Below are 23,341 nucleotides of genomic sequence, written 5' to 3'. Positions count from 1 at the left end.
GGCTGAGTATGTTTGTAGTTGTTTATGCATCTTGTAATCTGTTCCATTGGTGCTAGAGTATTTTTTTCATGGTAGCTTTGTAGTATAATTTCCAGTCAGTAGTCATGATGACACTGTGCCTTGCCTTTGTTGCCTAGTATTGCTTTCATTGTTCTCAATCTCTTCTGGGTCCAATGATTTTTGGATTTTTCTCTAATTTGTGAGCTTTGCTATTGGTATTTAGATCAGTAGTTTAAATATGTATAACAATTTTGGAAGCATAACCACTTTCAGTACATTGGTTCTTCTTTCCTAGTGTAAGACATATCTTTCTATATTTTTCCTTTGTGTTCAAAATCTATTTTCAGAGTCTTTTAGTGTTCAGGGTAGAGATTTTTATTTCCTTCATTAGATTGATTCCTAAGTATTTCTTTTTTGGGTACTATTACAAAATGTTTATTTTTCCTAGATTCCTTGTTAGTGAGTTTGTTATTTTTGTGCAGGAGTGTTATTGGTTTTTAAGTGTGGATTTTGTATCCAGCTATGAGACTGAACTTGGTTATTTAATCTGGAAGATTTTTGATTGAGATTTTGGGATCTTCAACATACAGTATCATGTCATTTACAAATAATGATAGTTTGACTACTTCATGTCCTATCTTTATATCTTTTAGTTCTTCCTTTTGTCTAATTTCTGTATACTGCATAAGAACAATTAAAGTGGGCATACTTGTTTTGTTACTGATTTCAGAGTAAGAATTTTCAGTGTTTTGCCACTTAGTATTATGTTAGCTGTTAGTTTGTCATGGGTGTCTTCTATCAAATTGAGACAAATTCAATTTATCCCAATTTTATGTAGGTTTTATATTGCCACAATGGGTGTTGAACTTTTAAAAATATTTTTGTGCAATTATTGTGATCATCATGTGGTTTTTGCCCTTGACTCTCCTTCTATGGTGCATTACATTTATTGATTTGCATATGTTTAACCTTTCCTCCATCCATGGGATGAATCCTATTTGGTCATGGTATATTATCTTCTTAATGATTTACTGCATTACATTTGCCAGAATCTTATTGATTATTTTTGAGTCTAAGTTTATTATGGAAATTGGCTTGTAATTCTCTACTTTTGTTTGATACCTCTCTGGTTTTGATATCAATACTATGCTTGCTTCTAGAAATGACTTTGGGAGAATTGCTTCCTTTTTAATTTCATTGAAGATTTAGTGAAGTAGTGGAATTTGGTTTTTGGTAAAATTCTTTCATATTTCAGCAGTGAATCCATGAGGACTTTGGACTTTATTTCTTGGTAGGTCTCTGATTGCTTCTCAATTTCATTGACTGATATTAAATTATTTAGAATTTTTGTAACTTCTTGATAATCTTTGATAATTCATATTGTTGTAGGAATCTGTTCATTTCTTTGCTGGTTTCCATCTTATTAGAATACAACTTCTTTAAGTAGGTTTTGATGAACTGGATTTATGCAGGATCTGTTGTGATTTTACCTTTTTTTGTTCTTAATTGCATAAATTAGTGTCTTTTCAACTTTTTAAATAATTTGGCATAAATGCATAGTAGAACTGGATCCTAAAGGGCAAAGTATCATAAATATCTAAAATGAAGTCACTTGGGGTTCGTTATCAAAAGGGAAATTACTCGATTTTTGTAGTAATATAGCAGAGAAAAATTTCTTAATCTTATGATAAATTAAAGAAAATCTCTTTTAGTACTTTTATTGCAATAGTGAAGTACTTTACAATGGACATTTTATTAATAAAAGAGGTTAATTGAGCTCAAAATTCTGGAAGTTTTAAGGACATAGTTCTGACATCTACTAAGCACTTTTTGTGGAAGGTGGCCACATGATGGTCATAATGTGTTTAAAGAGAGAGATCACATGAAGAAGCATAAATGTTCTCCATCTTTCAGCACTGCCACCTGAGGGATGACACTTCTAGCATAAGAATCTTTTGGGACCCAACAATATAAAAAAGAATTTCTCTCAACTTCTAATTCAAATAAAAACAATAAATACAGACACGGATATTTCCAATACATACTATCTGAATATATTATTTTAACAACTGTATAATTGCTCACTTTTGTTTTTGTGGGTTTTTTTTTTCTTTTTGCTTCTTCTGAGATAGTGTTTCACCATGAAGTTCAGGTTGGCCTTGAACTCACTACAGAGGCCAGGCTGTCTTGAAAGTCACAGCAATCCTCCACCCTCAGCCTTTCAAGTGCTAGGATTACAGATATGCATCAATATGCCTGACTGCTCTGTTTCTTCTGTCTTCCCTGTCTAAACACTCCCTTTCTTTGGTAGTCCAATTTAAGGAGTGCTTTCCTTCAGAAAATCTGTCATTTTAGTCCAGATCACCATATTCTGAATTCCACAGCACTTGCAGCCTATGCTGCTTCTTTTTTCCATTCCATAGAAAACCTGAATATTTAGTTATAACATATACATTGATCCATTTTGTGAATGCTTAGTGGGCTGTTATGTGAATAAGATTATATAAAATGTTTCATTAATATCCAGTTGTGTAAGATATTGAACAGGGTACGTGCCCTCAGAGAAGTCATAGTATAGGCATAAACCATCCATACCAAATTACCAGAAGAGCTTATTTAAATGCAAGTTCTTGGGTCCACCCAAGACTATCTTAATCACAGTTTCTGACAATAAATGCCCCAAATCTAATTTTATTAAATTTCTACAGTGTTTCTAAAGAACATCGTGGCAAGTAGTGGTCTGCTGAGAGAGATTTGAATATACATAAATCCAACAAAAGGTAAAAAGTGCTAAATTTATGGCTCTTAAAAACTATACAAATCTGTTTGAGGAGTTCAGTCACTTTTGGTTGAGGTAATTTAGGAAAAATCTCATAGATGAGATGGAACTTTCACTGTCATATCTGAAGGATTGTTACACTAATGTAGCATCTCTTATTTACTCACTTACTTTAATCCTTTTCTCTTTGGCATAAGTCTTATCCACCATATTGGATGCTTCCTACTGGCATCTTCACTTTTTATTATTATTTGGAGAATACTGTCACTTTAAAAAGAATATCAAAAGAATTTTTGAAGTAAAAGATTCTATCAAGAGCTTTCTCAAATTGGTCTTGAGATTTCAATTCTCCACTTGATAGTCCTTTTTGTGAGCTTTTAAAATCCAGGCTTGAGAAACCAAAACTGCATTTACTCTTCAATCCATTTATATATGCTGTTCACGTTTGCATTGTGCTTGTGGGAGGATGAGAGCTATATAAATCCAGGATGTCGTATTATTATTATTATGTTCTCTCACTGCTGTTCCCTTTTGGACCTTTATTCTAGGCTTTTAATTTGACTTAGTTTTAATTCTGCTTAATCTCATATCCAATTTATTTCTATTTTGATAAATATGTCTGTAAATAAAACCATGATTAATTATTACGAGAAAGAAGACATATCTTATTACAAACCTCAGTAGACTACAGCCAAGTTTTCCTCTTGGTAGGGTCCTGAAGACACTCAAATTCAATATGATTATTTATGTGTATCCTTCCTTAGTGGAAATTTTTTACGTTAATAAGTTTGATTAGCTCTTGCATTTGTTCTTTACAGATTAGCTGCTGAATACAAAAGCACTCTTATAGTTTAGTAAAAAACTAAATGTTATTCCATCCAACTATATATGGAATGATTCAGAGAAATAAAAACTTATATAACTACTGGACTGTCTGTGATAAAGGATGTCAGAAGATCATTTTCAGGAAACACAGATATATTGAGACCCCAGGAGACCACAGCCAATCTCAGATGCCTGTTTGAAATTGATGTGGACTCAACTGCTTACACTGTATCAGAACCATAGAACTGCTGTGGTGAGAAATAAGAACATAGTAGACTTGATCCTGTCCTTTTTTTCCACTGCTTTCTATCTGAAGACAACTGTTAATTTTGTACTCTTAGATATATATTTAAAAATATATGAATATATGGTTTAAAATGTTAATCAACTTGCACTTAATAAATTTTGAGCATATTCCTGTCACTACTTAGTATACACTATGGTTTTAATGGCTGTATGACATTCTTTTATGTTGACATATCATAATTTATTAAGTTCTGTATTATTTACAACATTAGAAGGCTATTTTGGTAGTTCAGGCTCTAGAATTACATGAGACTCTCTGAATCTTGGAATTGATACTAGCTATGTGACCTTGGCAAGTCACTTAACTTCTCCCTCGTAACATTCATCTATAAAATGGAGCTGAAAATGTTAACAACTTTATAAAGTCATCAGAGACATGAAAAAGATTATGTATACCATAATATCTAGTATATTGTAAGCTCTTAATAAGGACTGAGGATTGTTATTATTACTATAATTACACCATACTTATTTTAAAAATTGCATTATTTCCTTTTAATAAATTACTAGGAGTGGCTCTACTGACTCAAAGGTGTGTATATTTATAATGATTTTCTTTGAGTGCAGAGTAGATCAGATGCATTTAACAACTACTTTTCACAAATACTGCACAACTTACATAAAATACATACAAGTAGATACAAATAGATACAAAGTGCTAGTTTCATTATACTTCCAATTTTCTTTTGCCAATCTCTATTGTTTGACACATTAAGGAAAAGCTTAACATGAGCATGTTAACCATGAAATATTTATCAATAAACCTTGACATTCTTAAATTCTTTTAATACTTCTTGCCATGGAAAATATTTTTAGTCTTGAATATTAATTATGATGAATCAGATTGTATTGTTTGTGCTTTCCTGAGTCACCGTTGTCTATTCTTTTATTTTTAGTATTTTTTAACTACTTCATTTTTATATGTTGAAAATAATAAATCAATGTATGGTCTATTCATAGTCATTGTTTTTTGCAAGTTGAAGTAAGCTTGATTTTCTTTCTACATAAACAGCTTTTTGAACATTTTTTGAATATTTATGATTCTTTATCTGTGAAAATTTAAGAGTTAGATACTTGAAAGTCAGTTTCATCTGTTATCTAGTGAACTTTTTCCATCTCCTAACTCATGTTTTTACTCTTCTCAGGAAAGCATTCTTTTTTTTGCTTTTTGTTTCTTTTCCACTAGCTTTCCTTTTATTAGGTGCAGAAAATATCTCTGTATTTTCCATATTGCATGTAATTAATTTTAAATTTAAGATTTTATGTTCTATTTCTATTTGTTCTGCATTATAGAGCAATTTCACTTGGCTTATCTCTGAACTTATGCCACTTAACTGGACGCTGCCTACTGAACCATACATACATAACTTGCTATGTTTTCTTTGCTTAGTTTTGTTCTTTGATTTTCAAGGACCATCCTATTTTATCCACTGTTTTATCTCCAATACTTAGAAGATAGTCATCATCTTCTAGTCCTTTTCAATTGATAAAGGGAGAAAAATAGCTTATAAGTTCAAGCTCATATTTTCAATTTGAATTTGAATTTTACTTAATTTCTTTAATTATACCTGTTTTTTGTTTTGTGCTGAAACAGATGAGTCTTTATTATGCAAATATAATTGCTTTCTTAATAGGTATGTATAAAAAACAACTCTATGATTGCTAACAAAGTGATTACTGAAAGCAATGAATATTATTAAGAACAAAGTGATTACTAAAAGCAATTTGAAAATTCTCTGCAATTACTTTTCAACTTTTTATTCTTTGAGTGCATAGCAACAAGGATGTATAATGAAACTATTGTGTGTTAAATTTCCTTGAAATAATTTGTGGTTATGCCAATAATTTCATATATAATTAATTTTGTTTCATTTATTAAATTTAATTTTTATTTTTAAGTTACCTTTCTAATTTAATTGTTTTATAATTCTGTAAAACATTTAGATTGTTCTACAGTAAAACCAAAAACAAGGCATACTATAAAAAGTCTATCTTCTTTCCCTATCTGTAGGCCCTATTCCCTCACTCTTTTAATAAATCGCATTTTTAAAAATATGTTTAATGTATTGTTCTCTTTTTAAAAGCCTTTAAGCAAGTATAAGTAAAGATATCTACAAGTCACAATTTTATTCATTTCATATATAAAGTTAACATAATGTAACACACTGTAAAAGCATACTTTTTTGGTGAAACAATGTATTTTTGAGATCATGGTCTAGTAATATAATATATAGAACTTTGCCTCATTCTTTCTTACAGCTGGAAGGTGCTTACTGATGTGAATGTTACAATTTATTAAAATAATAAGCATATGGATGCTTTCAGACTTTTGTTATTACATAAAGTATTATATTAAATACATTTCAGTATATGCTATTTTATATTTTTGAGAAGATACCTTTAAGATAGAATTCCAGGGATGAGATTTCTGTATAAAACATAAATTCATATGTAATTTACTAAATCTTGTCCAATTTTTCTCTGTAGGAAATATATCACCTTGTATTCTCACTAGTCATTTAAGAGAGTCCTGCTTTCATCAGGGTGATCTTACTAAACATTGAATTTTTAACAATTTGATGGTAAACAGCACAATATTACCAGTTTATAAGTATAAAATTTGTCATAAAGAGGATTAATTTGAATTTGTTTTATGATTCCAATTTTCCAAGAGTATTTGCATTTCTTTTTCTATGAATACTCATGTCATATCTCTTGCCAATTTTTATAGCCTTACAACAAAAGGATTTTTGAAAATTCAAGGAACTGGGCCATAGGATGCTCTTTGTTGTAAAGATACGATCTAGGTGAACAGTATTTGCCAATAGGTATAGTAAACAAAAAGACCATCAGCTGGCTCGGATAAAGGTCAAGCTAAGGGTAAATCAATACTTAATCTATATCTTGTCATCATAAGATTGAATTCGTTCTAGAATTGTTTGTGTAACATTCTTGTGAAATATTTTAACTTTAGGATGAGTGATATCCCCTATGAACTATATAACCTTTAACTTTTAACAATTAATATCGATGCTTTTTTATTGTTTTTGCCATAAGAAATTGTCAATTTTTAATATTTATTGCACTGATAATAAAGTTGAAAATATTGTTACTATTTTCCCAACTGGCATAAACATTTGTTTATAGTCACAGTAATTGAAGATTTTTTTAATGTTTCATTTTAGTTTAATTTTTCTTGTCTTTGCATGGATCTATAGAAGTAACATAAAATTACATTTAGAGCAGATTCATTATTAAATGCCACAGCAAAATCTTATAATACCATTTAAAGATCTGTTACAATATTTACTTCCATACATTCTTTAGCTAAGACAACTTCCCTCTTTAATTGTTTTGGCTTTTAATCAATCTACTTATTTTGGAGAGTTTAAATTGCTTTGAATTTTGTTCTGGAAAAGCATGTACTATTTTAAGTTAGTTTTTGTTTCTTATAGGAAACATTTTTCAAAATTATGTTCCATTGCTACTGCTTGTTTCATTTTCATCCCCTTTTAAAATTTGTAACACAATTTTATTGACATGGTCTTGGTTTCAAGTTAGTTTAATTTATTTTTTACATCTTGGTTTTTAATTGCCAAAATTTGAGTAGCTTGTCCTTCAATTCTCATCTTAAACTGAATGGCTAACAATACAGCAATTTACATTGGTACTTTGATACATTTGGTAGAAATACGTGTGAAGCAGAAATAAAATTGTTGACAGTCACAATTATGAGATTTGATCATTTTGCTGTTGGTGTTTTGGTAGTGGGAATTCAACTCAAGACGTCATGCTTGCCAAGCATGAGTTATGGTCCTGAGCTATGTCCCTAGCCCTGTTAGACCATTTTGTTCAGGGCATTTTAGTGCCCTTGTCAAAGCTATTTCTCTATTTTTTGGCCAATTTTTAGCCCTTTGGTAGTAATACTTACAGGTGACACTATCTAATCAATACTTGAAATAATCATCTCTGTTCTGTGAGACTTACTTTTGCTCTTACTGTATGTACTCTAAGAATATTTTTCTAATGCATTTAATTGCTCATGATTCTATACTAGATAATTAAAAGCAATGATTTCTGAAATATAAATAATATTTAAGTGGATAAATATTATATTTTAAAACCACCAAACACACAAACTCCAAACTGGTAATACTGAAATCTGCTTGATTAACTTCGTTAACTTTTTTAAAATCTATTTTTGAAAATTTATTTTCCGTGAAAGGTCTTTCCTTAACATATCTGATCCAATCTAATTTATTCCTGTTATACACTCATATACTTTATAGTACTCTTTAATTGCATTCATTGTTGGCAATTATCTATCTGTTGATTATGTAGTGCCTGTGTTGCTCACTAAACTTTAAATGCCAACAGAATTGGAATTTGGTTTTGTCTAGTTTACTTTCCTGGGGCCCAATGGCTTTCATATTATTTGACATACATAAAAAGTGTTTGAATAACAGAGGGATATGTTACAAATATTAAATATTTCATACAGACAATTTGAGTTCTAAAAATAAAACAACATAGCTGCGGTGTAAGAATTAGTTTTGGGCCAGAGAAGGAAAGAAAATGAAATGGTAAACAGAATATTAAAATTAGATTGAGAAGGAACCAAATCTCAATATGTTACTTAGTAACTTTAAGACCATAATAACACGTTCTTTCTCTGATCTGTATTGTCTGCATTTATAAAGTGAATGGGAAAACAAATGATACTAAAACATCTTATATGTCTGATTATCCTTGATTTGATATTTCTGTTTGTTCATCTCTTTAAAAGAGGGCAATATTTTAGAGCTGGAATGTTCTACAAAGTCTCATGGTTAAAGGCTTGGTCCCCAGCTAGTGATATTATTGGGAGGTGACAGAAATTCTAAGAGATGGAGCCTATTTGGAGGAAGTAGGTCAATGGGAGCATATCCCTGAAGGGTATATCTTGTTCCTGGCCACTTCTTTTATTTTCCTGGCCATCATGAAGTGAGCAGCTTTGCTGTGCCATGTGGTGACTGTCTTGTTCTGCTTTGCCAGAGGACAAAAGAGATGTGACCAAGGAACCATGTACCGACATATCTGAAAATGAGAGCCAAAATAAATCTTTCATCTTATTAATTGATTTTCTCATTTTGTCACAGCAACTGAAATCTAAAAGAGTGTAAATAATAGTACCAATATCAGAGTTATATATTAAATTTGATATGTCTTTTCCTTCTAACCTTTCTTTATTAAATTATTTCAGGACTGTTTTGAGCTTTGCCTAATTACAGCAGTTTTTCGAGTTTTATAGCTGTAATATCCTTGGAATTTCTTAGATATTTCTAGGACACTTCAGATATGAGGAACCCAAGGGTATGATATGAAAACACTATTCTCCAGGAACTTCTAATGTTATGTAGGAACAGAGGGAAAAATGCTTTTATTAAATACACCATAACCTTTAAATATGACATGATACTCAATGCTGGTGTAATTAAGAATGATGCCTTTTTACTTCTAAATTGTGACTCTATTTTTCTCCATTTAGTATATATGTAACTTATTCTCCTTCGTGTTTCGAATGTATTCAGTGGCAATTCAGTCATTTTTGTGGTCGAATTTAATTATCCTTTTTTCCATTAATATAGGATTTTTTTAGGTTTCCAGGTATTGACTGTGTCAGAGAGTATTTAATGGTGCATGTTTTCTATAGGAGGGGGAAGAAGAAGTCTCAGAGGGAACAAGCATCCCTTTTCCTGAATTTCGCAAGTGACTTGTATATTTCAATGAAAATAATGTAAGGCAGCAATCTCTTCTAAACTCTGGCTAGACCTGATAGAAAAGCAGTGATTGTCCTTTGGGGCTCGAAGCCACCAGATGTGACAGAAACAGCTAATGTGCGGGACAACTACAAGAATAATGTATGCATGCTTAATTGAAACTTACACATTCCAAAAATCATTCCTTAGTTAAAGATCACATATTCATTCAAAATGATGTGATATTTTGAAATCTTATATTGTCATTTGTTGTTGTTGTCATTTTGCTTTTGTTGTTTTTAATTGTCTGCTTCTTGGTTTTTCTGTTTTTTTTTTTTTTTTTCTTAAAAAAGATGTAATAATTATATGCCAAGAACCATCTACCAAGGGCAATTTGTTAGGAGAAATTCAAAAGAAATTGAAACACAAGGCTATATAATTTGAAGAAATGCTAGCCATTTCTAAGCAATTATGAAATTGGGAGGACTAGTTTTAGGCATAGGTGTAGCAAGTAATAGTACTGCCCAAGAGAAGAAAAAATAAGTGAGATTTGGAGTTGACAGCAGGGACAGCTTCATTAGAGATTCAGGTAGATTGCATATGGGTAGTAGGAATGAGTGCATTTATATGATGTACAAAGAAACAAGAACTCTGTATAGGATTGTTAAATGAAATGGTCATTGAGTTTTTTTAGTACAAGCTTTCAGTAAATAGTGTTCGTGAAAAATTGTTCACGCGCGTAACACTTCTTAGTTCCTTTGTTATCCCCTTTCCCTCTGGTTTTTGCCCCTTCCATTCTATCTCTTGCACTGTTCCCATTTGACAAAGAGCTATTCATCTACTTCCTATTACTTATTTTTTGTTTTGGTCTTTTGTTTTTATTCTGGGTTCATCACATAAGAGAAACCATGTGGTATTTGAGCTTGCATGCCTGGTTTATTTCACTTAACATTTTGGTCTCAAAGTGTGTTCATTTTCCTACAGATGACTCACGTGTATTTTTTTTATTCAGAGATGCACTCAAATGTGTGTTAACAAATTTTCTATACCCAGATATTTGTTGATGGGCACGTAGGCTAATTCCAAGATTTAGCTATTATTAATTGTGCAGCCATAAACATGGTCATGCATGTATCACTGTAATACAATGCCTTAACTCCACCTGGAAGATATCTAGAAAGGGAATAACTGGGTGAAATGGAATTTAGTTTTAGCTTTTTGAGGAATTGCTATGTTGATTTCCACAGTGATTGTACAAATTAACACTCCCACAAATATTGCAGAAGTATTCTGTTTCCCCTGCAATCTCACTTTCATTTGTTATTATTTGATTTGTTGGTGATGACTGTTCTTTGTGGTGTGAGGTGGAGGAATCTCAGTGTTGTTTTAACTTGCATTTCTCTAATGACCATTGATGTTGAATATTTCCTCACCTATTTTTTTAGCTATATATACTTGTTCTGTGAAGTGTCTATTCATTTCACTTGCGGAGTTTTTCATTGGATCCTTTATTTGAGTGAGTGTAAATATTTGCAGTTCTTTACATATGTTGAATATTAACCTTCTGTCTAAGGAATAACTACCAAATATTTTCCCCAATCTGTAGGTTTTTTTTCACTTGGCCACTTGATTCTTGTGCAGTGAAGATTTTAAATTTGATATTATCCTATTTGTTGACACCTGCTACTCTCTTTTGTGCAACTGGGGTTCTGATCAGAAAGTCCTTGTCCACCTCTGTAATCTCAAAAGTTTTATCTATTTTATCTGCCAGTGGGTAAAGTGTTTCTGTTTTAACATTTAGTTCTTTGGTCATTTCAATATTAGTTTAACACATGGCTGCAGTTATGGGTGTAGATTCAATGCTCTGTATGTGACACTTTCCTTTGTACATGTATTAAAGAGACCATCTTTCTTCTAGTTTATGCTTTTAGTTCCTTTATTAAGGACCAAATAGTTGAATTTGCTTGAGGCTGTTTCTGAATTTTCTGTTCTGTTACCTTGATTATCATGTCGGTTTTTCCATCAGTAGCATGCTGTTTTAAACATTGTAGCTTCATAATATAACTTCAAATTTGTTAAACATAGAATTGTGATGCTTCCTACTTTACTCATGTTAACTAGCATTGCTTTTTCTATTTTAGGTGTCTTTTGGCTCCATAGGAAATTTAGGATTGATTTCTTTAGTTTTGCAAAGAATGATGTTATTTTGATTGAGATTTTGTTAAATCTGAAAATGGGGTTTTTAAGGATGGTCATTTTGAATATATTGAGTCTGCCTATTGGGGAAGAGGAAATATCTTTCCATTATTCTGATGTTTTCTTAAATTTCCTTTTTCTGAATACTGTATTGTTTGTTTGTTTGCTTCAAAGTTCTTTCACTTCCTTAGCTGGTTAATTCCTAAATATTTGTTTTTTTCTTGATGTTATTTTGATAGTGTTTTTTTTATAATTTCTTTCACAGTGGGTTCATTATTGGTGTACAGGAATGCTATTGATTTTTGAGTATTGACATTTTACCCTGCTGCATTGCTGAATTAGGTTAATTCTAGGAGTCTTTTAGTGAGCTTGGGGGTAAATTCCATGTAAAGGATCATGAAACTGGCAAGTAGGATAATTTGACTCTTTCCTCTCCTGTAATTTACTATTTTATTTCTTTTTCATGTCTAATTGCTCTTGCTAAGGTTTCAAGTATTATGTTGAAAAGGGGTGGTGATAGTCATCATTCTTGCATTCTTCCTGATTTTAGGGTGAAACTTTCATTTTTTTCCCACTTAGCATGATATTGGGAATAAGTTTGTCATAAATGGTTTTTATCATTGTGTCAAAGTCTTTCTATACCTATTTTCTTTAGGCTTTAAATGAAAGAATGTAGGATAATGCCTTTGAAAATATGGAATATAATTTTAATCATTGCTGAGAAAAAAGAAAGTATGATTCCTTTTAGAGATATCAAGGTGTAATAGAATACTAATATCTTGTCTCTGGTAGGAGGGGTAATGATCTCCTTAAACAGAGAAAGAGACTGGTTAAAAAGAGGTTTCTTGGGGAGTGCTAGGTTCACAGTGACTGAAATAAGATTTTTATATAGTTGTGGTTTGTCTGGTATCTTTTTCCACATTGGCACAACAGTAAATGAGATATTATGCAGAAAGAAATGCAATGTCTGACTCTGTTTTGGGTCTTTTTAAAAGGTTCATTGAAAAGTAAGTTGATATCTTCCTGCTAAGAGGAGCAGTAAATTAGCTGCTAGCTCACATACATCAAGCACTTACTTTGTATTAAAGTATGTGGTGAGTGTCTTATACATATTACCTCATCTGGAGTTCCCATCAGTCCTATTGGAAAATTCGTCCACTGGACCTCTTCTTTTAGATCTCAGATAAAGCCATTAAACTGGTGCCAGCCTCAGATTTACTTGATCAGTATGTGTGAGGAGAACCATTTTCAGTGAGGCCAACACTGCAAACCAGAGAGAGAAGAATGACGCACTTGCAAAGTATATTCAGACTGGAGGTTAGTAGGAGAAAAAGTACCAGGTGTGTGAGTTATTTCTTTTCTCTTTTTCCTGTGGTTGATTAATGGACTGTGTATTTCACTGGAGGTCAACAAGCACAGTTGGCTTATAAGGACTTTTCTAATAATTATTCTGTTTTTCTCAGAGAGAAAAGAAAAACTTTGTTTTCCTTTATTTGTTTTTGCGCTGTTAGGAAAATAGTGGGGCAGTGGAGGAGGAAGCTGTGAACATTTTTAAGGTCTTACTGAAAACTTTTGTAAATTGTTTTGTCAACATTCATTTTTTCATTCATTTATTCTTTTACTTGACAACTATTAGTTAACCGCATATAATATTACAGGCATTATCTAAATGTCTGTATTTATGACAAGAATTCAAGAAATTTTTCCTGATCTAAGGAAGCTCAGAAATTAATAACAATCTAGTTTGGTGAATACCTTGATGAGATTATTGAAAGGAGTGATGGGAGACAGAAGTGGGGTTAAACCCAGTTTCAGGGTTCAGTGACATTTCAATTTCAGTTACAATCCTAATGACAAGAAAATATGAGCTCAGTTTAGTTTTCTGTTATGCCCTATTTCCTTTTGGAGCACTCCATCTCTCTGGGCAAACTGATTTGAAAGTCTATGGTCTTTCAAAAACAAATAGATTTTTCCATATTTGTGTGCCAGTGGATCAGTGCATCAGAGGAAAGTGCTTTAAGGCTAAATGCTATCTGTGCAAAGAGAGTGTTAAAAGAATTCTGCTCAGATACCACATATTTAGAGGTCAATGCCCAAAAAGCAAAAACACAGAATATTGAGACTTAGGGGTAAATTACTATGACTGCCAGGTGTCTTGGCACATTTCACCCCATTGGAAAACAGTCAAAAGACAAAGCCATAAACTATGGATATCACTTTGGCATACTGCATCAGACAGAAAATTTGGGCTTCTTATACCTGTTCTGTGTTTTATCTCATTCCAGTAATGGTGGTAAGTCCGAATTCAAACATTTTAGTTAGGCAAGGGAAAAGAATAAGCAAGTATTCATTGCTTACTGTACTGTTTTCCTATGCTCACAACAATGCTATATAAGTATTTTCACATATAAATCAAATACACATGCCAACTCAAAATATTTCGGGAATGTAGGACTCAATAATCAATTTCTACAGATAGAAACATGAAACTCAAAGAGTTTAAATGTCTTACTTAAGGTCACAAAAATTTATGTTAGTAGAGCCAAGATTTGAATTCATCTTCAAATTCAAACTGACAGAAATAAAGTTATATTCAAATACAAGAAAAAGTGTTTGGAGGGTAGATACATTTACATGCTTAAAATGTTTGATTTTACTCTTGCTTTCCTTGGCTCTGAAGAAGTCATGTTGCTCTGGTAACATCTTGTAGGTGCTTTGGGTTAATCACTGCACTATACAGCCATAAATTCCCTTTGCAAAGAGCTTTCTTAGTGGGCTTGCCACTCTTGTTCATCCCTTTTAAGCACAAGCTAATCAGGTTGTGAGCACAGTAGCCAAGACCAGAGCCAAACACAAACCTGTCAAACATTTTTGATTGTTTTAAACAGGACTGAATCACACTCATCGTGGGAAATATTGGAATATTTATAACTGTTGAAGGACCAGTTCAATATAATTTCCCATCCTCTTGCTCGCCTACTACATGTATACTTCCCATATGTTCCTGAGAGATTTTAAAAGGCCATGCTACTGGAACAGGAAAGTTTTTAAAGAAAAGGCTACACATAAAAGTGACACACTGACAGCCAATTAGGAGGTTTCTACTAGGAGTCTGCCCTGACCTGACAGGAGAGCTGCAAATCCACAGTACCCTGGCTAGGCAGAAACATTCCCTATTGGCACTTTAAACAAGGTTTTGGGGAAAAACAAAAGCCTAAACTGTGATATGTGGAAAGATTGTTTTGTTGGTTAGTTTTTAAGTACAAAAAAAAAAGACAGTGAAAAGAGGGTTTCAAGTTATTTTCTTTCCTACACTTCTGTTTTTACTTTTTGAGGTGGAATATTTATTTTCTCTTGAGTGAAGACAGTGTCTCGTGATACCTCTACATACAATGCACAGCCATACTTAGGACTTGTGTGTGTGATTAAAAATGACTACCTACTCCCAACACGTGCTTATTTGTGGTTGCTAGCATCAAGAATGAGTCCCAGTCACAGTGGTTTCTGATTAAGATTGGTGGTGTTCTTTACATTATAAATTATAATCCGTTCACCATAGTCAATGCTTGATACCAAAGCAGAGAAAGATATTTGGGAGAACTCAAATCACTCTTTTGGCATAGGAGATGTTTTTGCTTTAATAATAAAAACACTACTAGTGACGATGACATGGTTGACACTGACAATGACAGTGAGCTTCTTAGCTCTCAAGCACTCTCAAAGCTATCCAACCTGGAATTTTCATCCTGAAAGAAGGAATTCCATAGTGATTTTACTTGATCCTTCCCTTGTCATGACACTTACACAATGTATTTATCCTAGGGTAAAGGGAAAATATTGTACAATACTAGAGTTAAATAGTTAAGGAATTTGAAGTCCGCCTAAATACACCCTTAAATGTTGAGAGTAGTCAGTATCTCAATAAAATAATAACTACACAGAAATAAAAAATCCTTCTGTTATAGAAAAAAAAGACTTGGGTCCACACTATCAACCGAGCCCAGCCTGTTTTGCTGCTGCGCCCGTCCATCGGTGTGCAGAGGAGGAGCTGGGCAGACCTGGGGTGCCTTCGTTGGCCTCTCTGTGTGTCTGGAGGACTGTGGAGATCTTCGCCCAGACTGTTGGAGTCCCTCCAGGCTTCCAGGTGCAGTGAAGCGGAGAGGTGGGTTTGAGGCTTATACATCCGCCTCCCCATCCCGGTTGCACTTGGAGAACTGCTGGGCTCCCGACGGGTGGGCGGGCCCACACTATCAACCGAGCCCAGCCTGTTTTGCTGTCACGCCTAGCCATCAGTGTGCGGAGGAGGAGCTGGGCGGATCTGGGGTGCCTGCATCGGGCTCTCGTGTGTCTGGAGGACTGTGGATATCTCTGCAAGCAGGGAGGGATCACAGGTTCCTGAGGCACTGCGGCCTGTGGTGAGTACCCTAACCCAGCTGCGATTGAAGAACTGTGGAGCTTCCAAGGGGCAGGTGGGCGCACAGTGTCCCTGAGGCCCAGCTTGTCTGGAACTGTGGAGTTCTGAGCAGGCAGAGGAGGGCCACTGGTTCTGCAGGCCCAATGGCTTGGGGTGACGTGGGGCCAGAGTCTCAGCAGCTGCAAACATAGAAGGGGATTTTCAACGGATCCTGAGGAAGCTTTTAAATAACACTTGAAACACAGAAATATAGGAAAATGACAAAACAAAAGACCAAATTACAACCTCAAACCTCCAGCCCATCTCAAGAAACCCTAGGAGTGATGTATATAGAAGAAAATATATCCCATCCACCTCATATATTGGACACAATAGCTACTGAAATTGACAAGCAACTCCAGGAAGCTTTAAAGAAATTCAAACTCCAAATAACCTCCCAGATAAAAGAAGAAATGATAAAAGAAATGAAAGAGATTCTAAATATATCTAAAGAAAACACAGATAAAAAATTGGAGGAACTAAACAAAAAGATAGAATCCCTAGACAAGCAATATAAAAAACAAACAGAATACATAATGCAGATGCACAGAGATATACAGGAAATAAAAAACTCCACTGAAAGTTGTAAAAACCGCCTTAATGAAAGTGAAGATAGAATTTCAGACCTTGAAGACAGGATTGCAGCTAGGGAACAGGAAAGGAAAGATCTTTTGAAAATAACAAGGAATCAGGAAACAACAATTCAACAACTGCAAGACGATGCAAAGAAGAATAACATAAGAATGACAGGGATTAATGAAAGAGAGGGAGACAACATGAAGGATGTCAGGAGGATATTTAGAGAAGTAATAGCTGAAAATTTCCCAAGCATGAGATTAGAAACTGACATCAGGATCAATGAAGCATATAGAACTCCAAATAGTCATAACCAAAATAAAACTACACCCAGACATATAATAATCACCATCCCAGAAATCCAACACAAGAATAGATTATTAAAAGCTGTCAGAGAGAAAAGACAGATCACTTATAAAGGAAAACCTATCAGAATCACAGCAGACTTCTCAGCACAAACGATAAAGTCAAGAAGGCATGGAGTGAAGTATTCCAGATCTTAAAGCAAAATGATTTCCAACCTAGACTGATATATCCTGCAAAACTATCATTCAAAACAGATGGTGAAATACGATACTTCCATGACAAAGAATAGCTGAAAAACTTCATGAACAACAAACCAACCCTGCAAAAAATATTGAAAGACAGTTTAGATACACAAAGGAAAAAACCACTAAGCAAAGCAAATAATTAAACAGAACAGAAAGATAAAGATGCAACAGCAGAGAGATAACATTCCTACAATTAACCAGCATTTAACAGTAATAACCATTAATGTAAATGGTCTCAATGCACCAATCAAAAGAAACAGACTAGCAGAATGGATCAAGAAACAAAATCCAACCATATGCTGTTTACAGGAAACCCATCTAACCCAGAAGGATACTCACAGACTGAAAGTCAAAGGATGGAAAACAATTCTTCATGCAGCAGGAATCCAAAAAAAGGCAGGAGTAGCCATAAAAGATACTGCAAAAATCCCACAAACAAATGGAAACTGAATAACACACTCTTGAGTGATCAGTGGGTCACAGAAGAAATTAAAGAAGAAATTAAACAGTACCTAAAAGAAAATGAAAATGCAGATACAACTTACTGGAATCTGTGGGATGCAATGAAAGCCATCCTGAGAGGAAAATTTATTGCACTGAGTTCCCACATCAGGAAAACAGAACAAATACAAATAAATAACTTGATGCTACACCTCAAACAGCTAGAAAAAGAAGAGCAAGTCAAGCCCAAAGCCAAAAGAAGAGAGGAAATTATAAAAATCAGAGCAGAAATCAATGCAATAGAGACTAAGAAAACAATCCAAAGAATCAATGAATCAAAGAGTTGGTTCTTTGAAAGAATAAATAAAATTCATAAGCCCCTAGCCAACCTTATTGAAAAAAGGGAAGAAAAAGCTCAAATTCATGCAATAAGAAATGAAAAAGGAGAAATCACTACAGACCCAATAGAAATACAGAAGATCATCAACACCTATTTCGAAAACCTCTACTCTCAAAAGTTTGATAACACAGAAGAAATAGACAAATTCTTAGAAGAATATGAAGTACCAAAGCTAGATCAAGAGGATGTAAAACTGTTGAATAACCCAAATCTCTGCTAATGAAATTGAAAATGTAATTAAGTCCTTACCCACCAAGAAGAGCCCAGGCCCAGATGGATTCACTGCAGAATTCCACAAGAAATACAAAGAAGACCTAATGCCAACACTCCTCAAACTATTCAATGAAATTGAAAGGGAAGCAATCCTTCCTAAGTCATTCCTGGAAGCAAATATTACTCTAATACCAAAACCTGAGAAAGACCCAAATATAAAAGAGAACTATAGACCGATCTCCCTAATGAACACAGATGCAAAAATCCTCAATAAAATATTGGCAAATAGGATCCAGCAAATCATCAAGAAGATTATACACCATGACCAAGAGGGATTCATCCCAGGAATGCAAGGATGGTTCAACATATGCAAATCAATAAATGTAATCCACCATATCAATAAAGCCAAAATAAGAATCACATGATCATTTCTATAGATGCAGAAAAAGCCTTTGATAAGGTCCAACATTTATTCATGATAAGAACTTTACAGAAAATTGGAATAAATGGTCTTTACCTCAATACAATAAAGGCCATTTATGACAAACCAACCGCCAGCATCATACTAAATGGCCAAAAATTGAAAGCCTTTACTTTAAAATCGGGCACAAGACAAGGATGTCCTTTATCACCACTCCTATTTAATATAGTACTGGAAGTACTAGCCAGAGCAATTAGGCAAGAAAGAGAAATAAAAGGGGTAAAGATAGGAAAAGAAGAAGTTAAATTATCATTGTTTGCAGATGACATGATACTCTACATAGAAGACCCCCTAAACTCCATTGAAAGACTCTTAGATACAATAAATAAATTCAGTAATGTGGCTGGATACAAAATCAATACTCAGAAATCAATAGCATTCCTATACATGAACAACAAAATCACAGAGACGGAAATAAGAGAAACTGGACTATTCACATTAGCAAGCAAAAAAATGAAATATTTAGGAATTACTCTTATGAAAGAAGTGAAAGACTTATACAGTGAAAATTATAATACACTGAAAAAGGAAATTGAAGATGATCTCAGAAAATGGAAAGACATCCCATGCTCATGGATAGGAAGAACAAACATTGTGAAGATGGCCATTCTCCCAAAACTCTTATACAGATTCAATGCAATCCCAATAGAAATACCATCAACATACTAGAGAAATCACTCCTAAATTTCATCTGGAACCAGAAGAGACCTAGAATCGCAAAGGCAATTCTAAGCAGCAAAGACAAAGCAGGAGGCATCACAATCCCTGACTTGAAGTTATACTACAAAGCAACAGTAGTAAAATCAACATGGTATTGGAATCAAAACAGAACCAAAGATCAATGGAATAGATTAGAAGATACAACCACAACTACAAACACACTCAACCACCTTATCTTTGATAAAGGAGCCAAGCAGGTTCACTGGAAGAACGACAGTCTCTTTAATAAATGGTGCTGGAAAAACTGGCTCTTCATTTGCTGAAAACTAAAACTAGACCCATGTCTATCACCATGTACTAAATTAAAATCTAAATGGGTCAAAGATCTGGATATTAAAACAGAAACATTAAATCTATTGGAAGACAAATTAGGTAGAAACCTTGCAGACATAGGAGTAGGTAAAGAATTCATGAACAGGACTCAAATCGCACAGGAAATACTTCCCAGAATCAATAACTGGGACCACTTCTTATTAAAAAGTTTCTGCATGTCAAAAGAAATCTCCATCATAGTGAAAAGAAAACCCACAAACTGGGAAAAGATTTTAGTGAACTCTCTCTCAGACAAGGGACTCTTGTCTAAAACATATAAAGAATTAAAAAAAACTCAGACCTCCAAAGTTCAAAGATCCAATCCAAAAATGGGCATCTGAGGTGAATACACAATTCTCAGATGAAGAAATGCAAATGGCAAATAAATACATGAAAAAATGCTCATCATCATTGGTCATTAGAGAAATGCAAATTAAAACCACACTGAGATACCATCTCACTCCTGAAAGAATGGCCAGGATCAAGAAAACCAACAACAACAAATGCTGGAGAGGCTGTGGGGAAAAAGGAACTCTCCTGCACTGTTGGTGGGAGTGTAGACTGGTACAGCCTTTGTGGAGGTCTGTCTGGAGATTTCTCAAAAAGTTGGGATTGGAAATCCCATTTATTCCAGCTATTCCACTTCTAGGCATATTCCCAGAAGAACTGAAAGCATCATACCACAGTGATATATGTGCACCTATGTTTATAGCAGCACAATTTGTAATCGCCAGGTCTTGGAAACAACCCAAGTGTCCATCAACTGAGGAATGGATAAAAAAGTTGCGGTATTTCTATACAATTGGAGTATTATTCAGCTATAAAGAAGGATCACATTGAGATATTTATCAATAAATGGGCGCAGCTTGAGACCATACTCATAAGTGAAATAAATCAATCTTGCATGTGTGAATACCGAATAGTTTCCCTAATATAAGTAATGATTCAAATATATAAAAATATGTGCTAATCATCATTCCCCATTATGTGGCCTTGAAGCCTTATAAAGTTTTCACTCATTAATTAGAAAGGCTTTATTCCGGGCTTCTTGATATGGAAATATTTGAAGCTATAGTATATGAAGTTTTATCCAAATATTTCAAGGAAAAAGACAGACACTATCGTAACTACTATTAAGTCAGGTTATATGGTGGTGAAGTACTAGGTTGCTGAAACAGTCATGCTTTGACCTCTATTATTATATTGTTATGTCCTGTTTTATCTCAATCTCCCCCTTATTCTTTAAAAAAATTTAGTTATTTCTTATGTTTGTCTTAATTAAGGGGAAAATTTTAAAAAAATTAGGATATATAATAGTAACTCTTTTTGATTTCCTATTAAATTGTTTTGAAGTCCTGTAATACTCCCACGATCTTGTTTTGACTGATTAGACTCTGTTCTATTCTGTATGATAGTACCAAGTTTGAGGGTATAGGCAACTACTTTGAAGGCAATAAGGTTCACTAAGATGCCCATTCTGGTTTGACTATTGTCTCCTTTGGGAGTCCTGTAAGGTTTACAATGCCCAAGTTTTATTGGTCTTGTTCTCTACTGTTTTGTCCAACTTTATAATATCTAATGAGATAGACAATTCTTTTTAAGGAAACAAGAGACAACGTTGACAACCATTGTTGATAACCTTGTACTCTGTTCTATACCATGTGCTATGTCTACCCTTGGTTTTGACTGACAGCTTTGTTTTGCCATATTTGACTGAATTCTCTCTCCCCCCAAAAAAGTAATAAGAACTAAGGAGTAATAAAATCCAAAATGTGTAAATTTTGTTGTAAAAAAGAGAGGGGGAAAAAGAGCTCTAACGGATATAACAGCAAGTGTGTTTAGGGGTGTTAAATAGCTGACTATACCAATGTTTTTGGATCATTGAACACAGCTGTTTGCAGTCTCCCTGTTTGAATATCCACTTTGTATTCTTTGATACTGTGATTTGAGCAACTATTTTCAAGATGATAATATGTAATCTATTAACAGGTGATTTGTTACTGTTATGTTTTTTTTTGTAGTTCTGTATTACATGTACCCTTACACCACTTTGTTTTGTTTTGTGTTTTTCTCTTTTTCCTCTTAAATAAAATAAAAAAAAGAAAAAAGTCTAGTCATTGTCTTGATTTAGACCCACATAGTCATAGTAGTTTTTCCCAATTAGCTCAAATCTTCCTACATTTTAAAATAATGTTATATGTTTTAATTAATCTTTAATGACTTGAAAATGTCTTCAATTTACTATGGTTAACAAAAGTACCATTGTCTTTTTCTTCTATTTAATACTGTATCGGCTGGTATTTTATGTAAACTATTTGCTTTTCTAATTACACAAAGATAATGCTACAAGCTTCCTCTTCCATCAGAGTGTTAACAGTCTGATCTACTATCTCAGGAACAGGGTGAATTTTCTCTGGCTCAGCGATTTTCTTCCTATGTAAGGGCTCAGAAATTAAAGGACTCTAGGGATCTAGGTACAATTGGGATTCTCATCTACTACAGTGAAAAAGATCAGCTAATCTTCACTATGCTGTGTACTCTGGTAAAAGGCTCTTTTCTTTTTTTTGTTCTACCCAGGTAATGATTACTTTTTTTAATACTGAAGTCTCACTACCTTCCTCAAAAATTTTTTTCTAAATCCTCATGAACTTGTTTCTGTCATAGTACTTATCACAACTTGTAGTAGACATTTCTTACTTATATTCTGTAGCTCCAAAATGACAAGGACTCTCAGATTTGACTTCCAAAGTATGTGGCACTCAGGACAAAGGATATCACTGAATACAACCATAAATATGTTAATTGATCTGTAGAAGTTCATGATTTTGGATTTAGCTCATATTCCAATTGAAATGAGAACACTAGCTACTATACATCGAGTGCTTTCTATGAGCCATCTGTCACACATTTGACTAAGGCCTGCAGTCAGGAACTTTATCCATATGATACTACATAATTTTACAGCAAACATGGATGTTACTAGTTCTATCTTATAAGATTAGGAGGATTTCAGACTCACACCTGATGGACTCCAAATTCATTGCTTTTATTCACTATAGCTTTATGTTTGTCCTAAATTGTCCATTCTTAAATTGTTCTTCAGTGCAGAGCAAACACTTTCAACAGATAAGGGATTGTGAAATACATTGCTTTCTTAATGTAAGGCCACTGAGTTTTCTGATACTCTTCAAGTTTTAGAGGCTGCTTGGACTACAGTCATGCTATGTTTCTGACATTATCAAATAAGATTAGCTCATACCATTAGATTTGAAAAATTAGATTCTGTACATGATGTCACCAGATTAAAAACTAAAGACACATACAACCAACTTCAAGTTAGAACTCTAAAC

This window comes from Cavia porcellus, unplaced genomic scaffold (genome assembly GCF_034190915.1).
Source record: "Cavia porcellus strain 051 isolate PalLab524CR breed Dunkin Hartley unplaced genomic scaffold, mCavPor4.1 scaffold_3, whole genome shotgun sequence".
NCBI classification, from domain to species: Eukaryota; Metazoa; Chordata; class Mammalia; order Rodentia; family Caviidae; genus Cavia; species Cavia porcellus.
The sequence above is the reverse complement of the archived record's forward strand: the minus strand, read 5'-3'. Positions refer to the sequence as shown.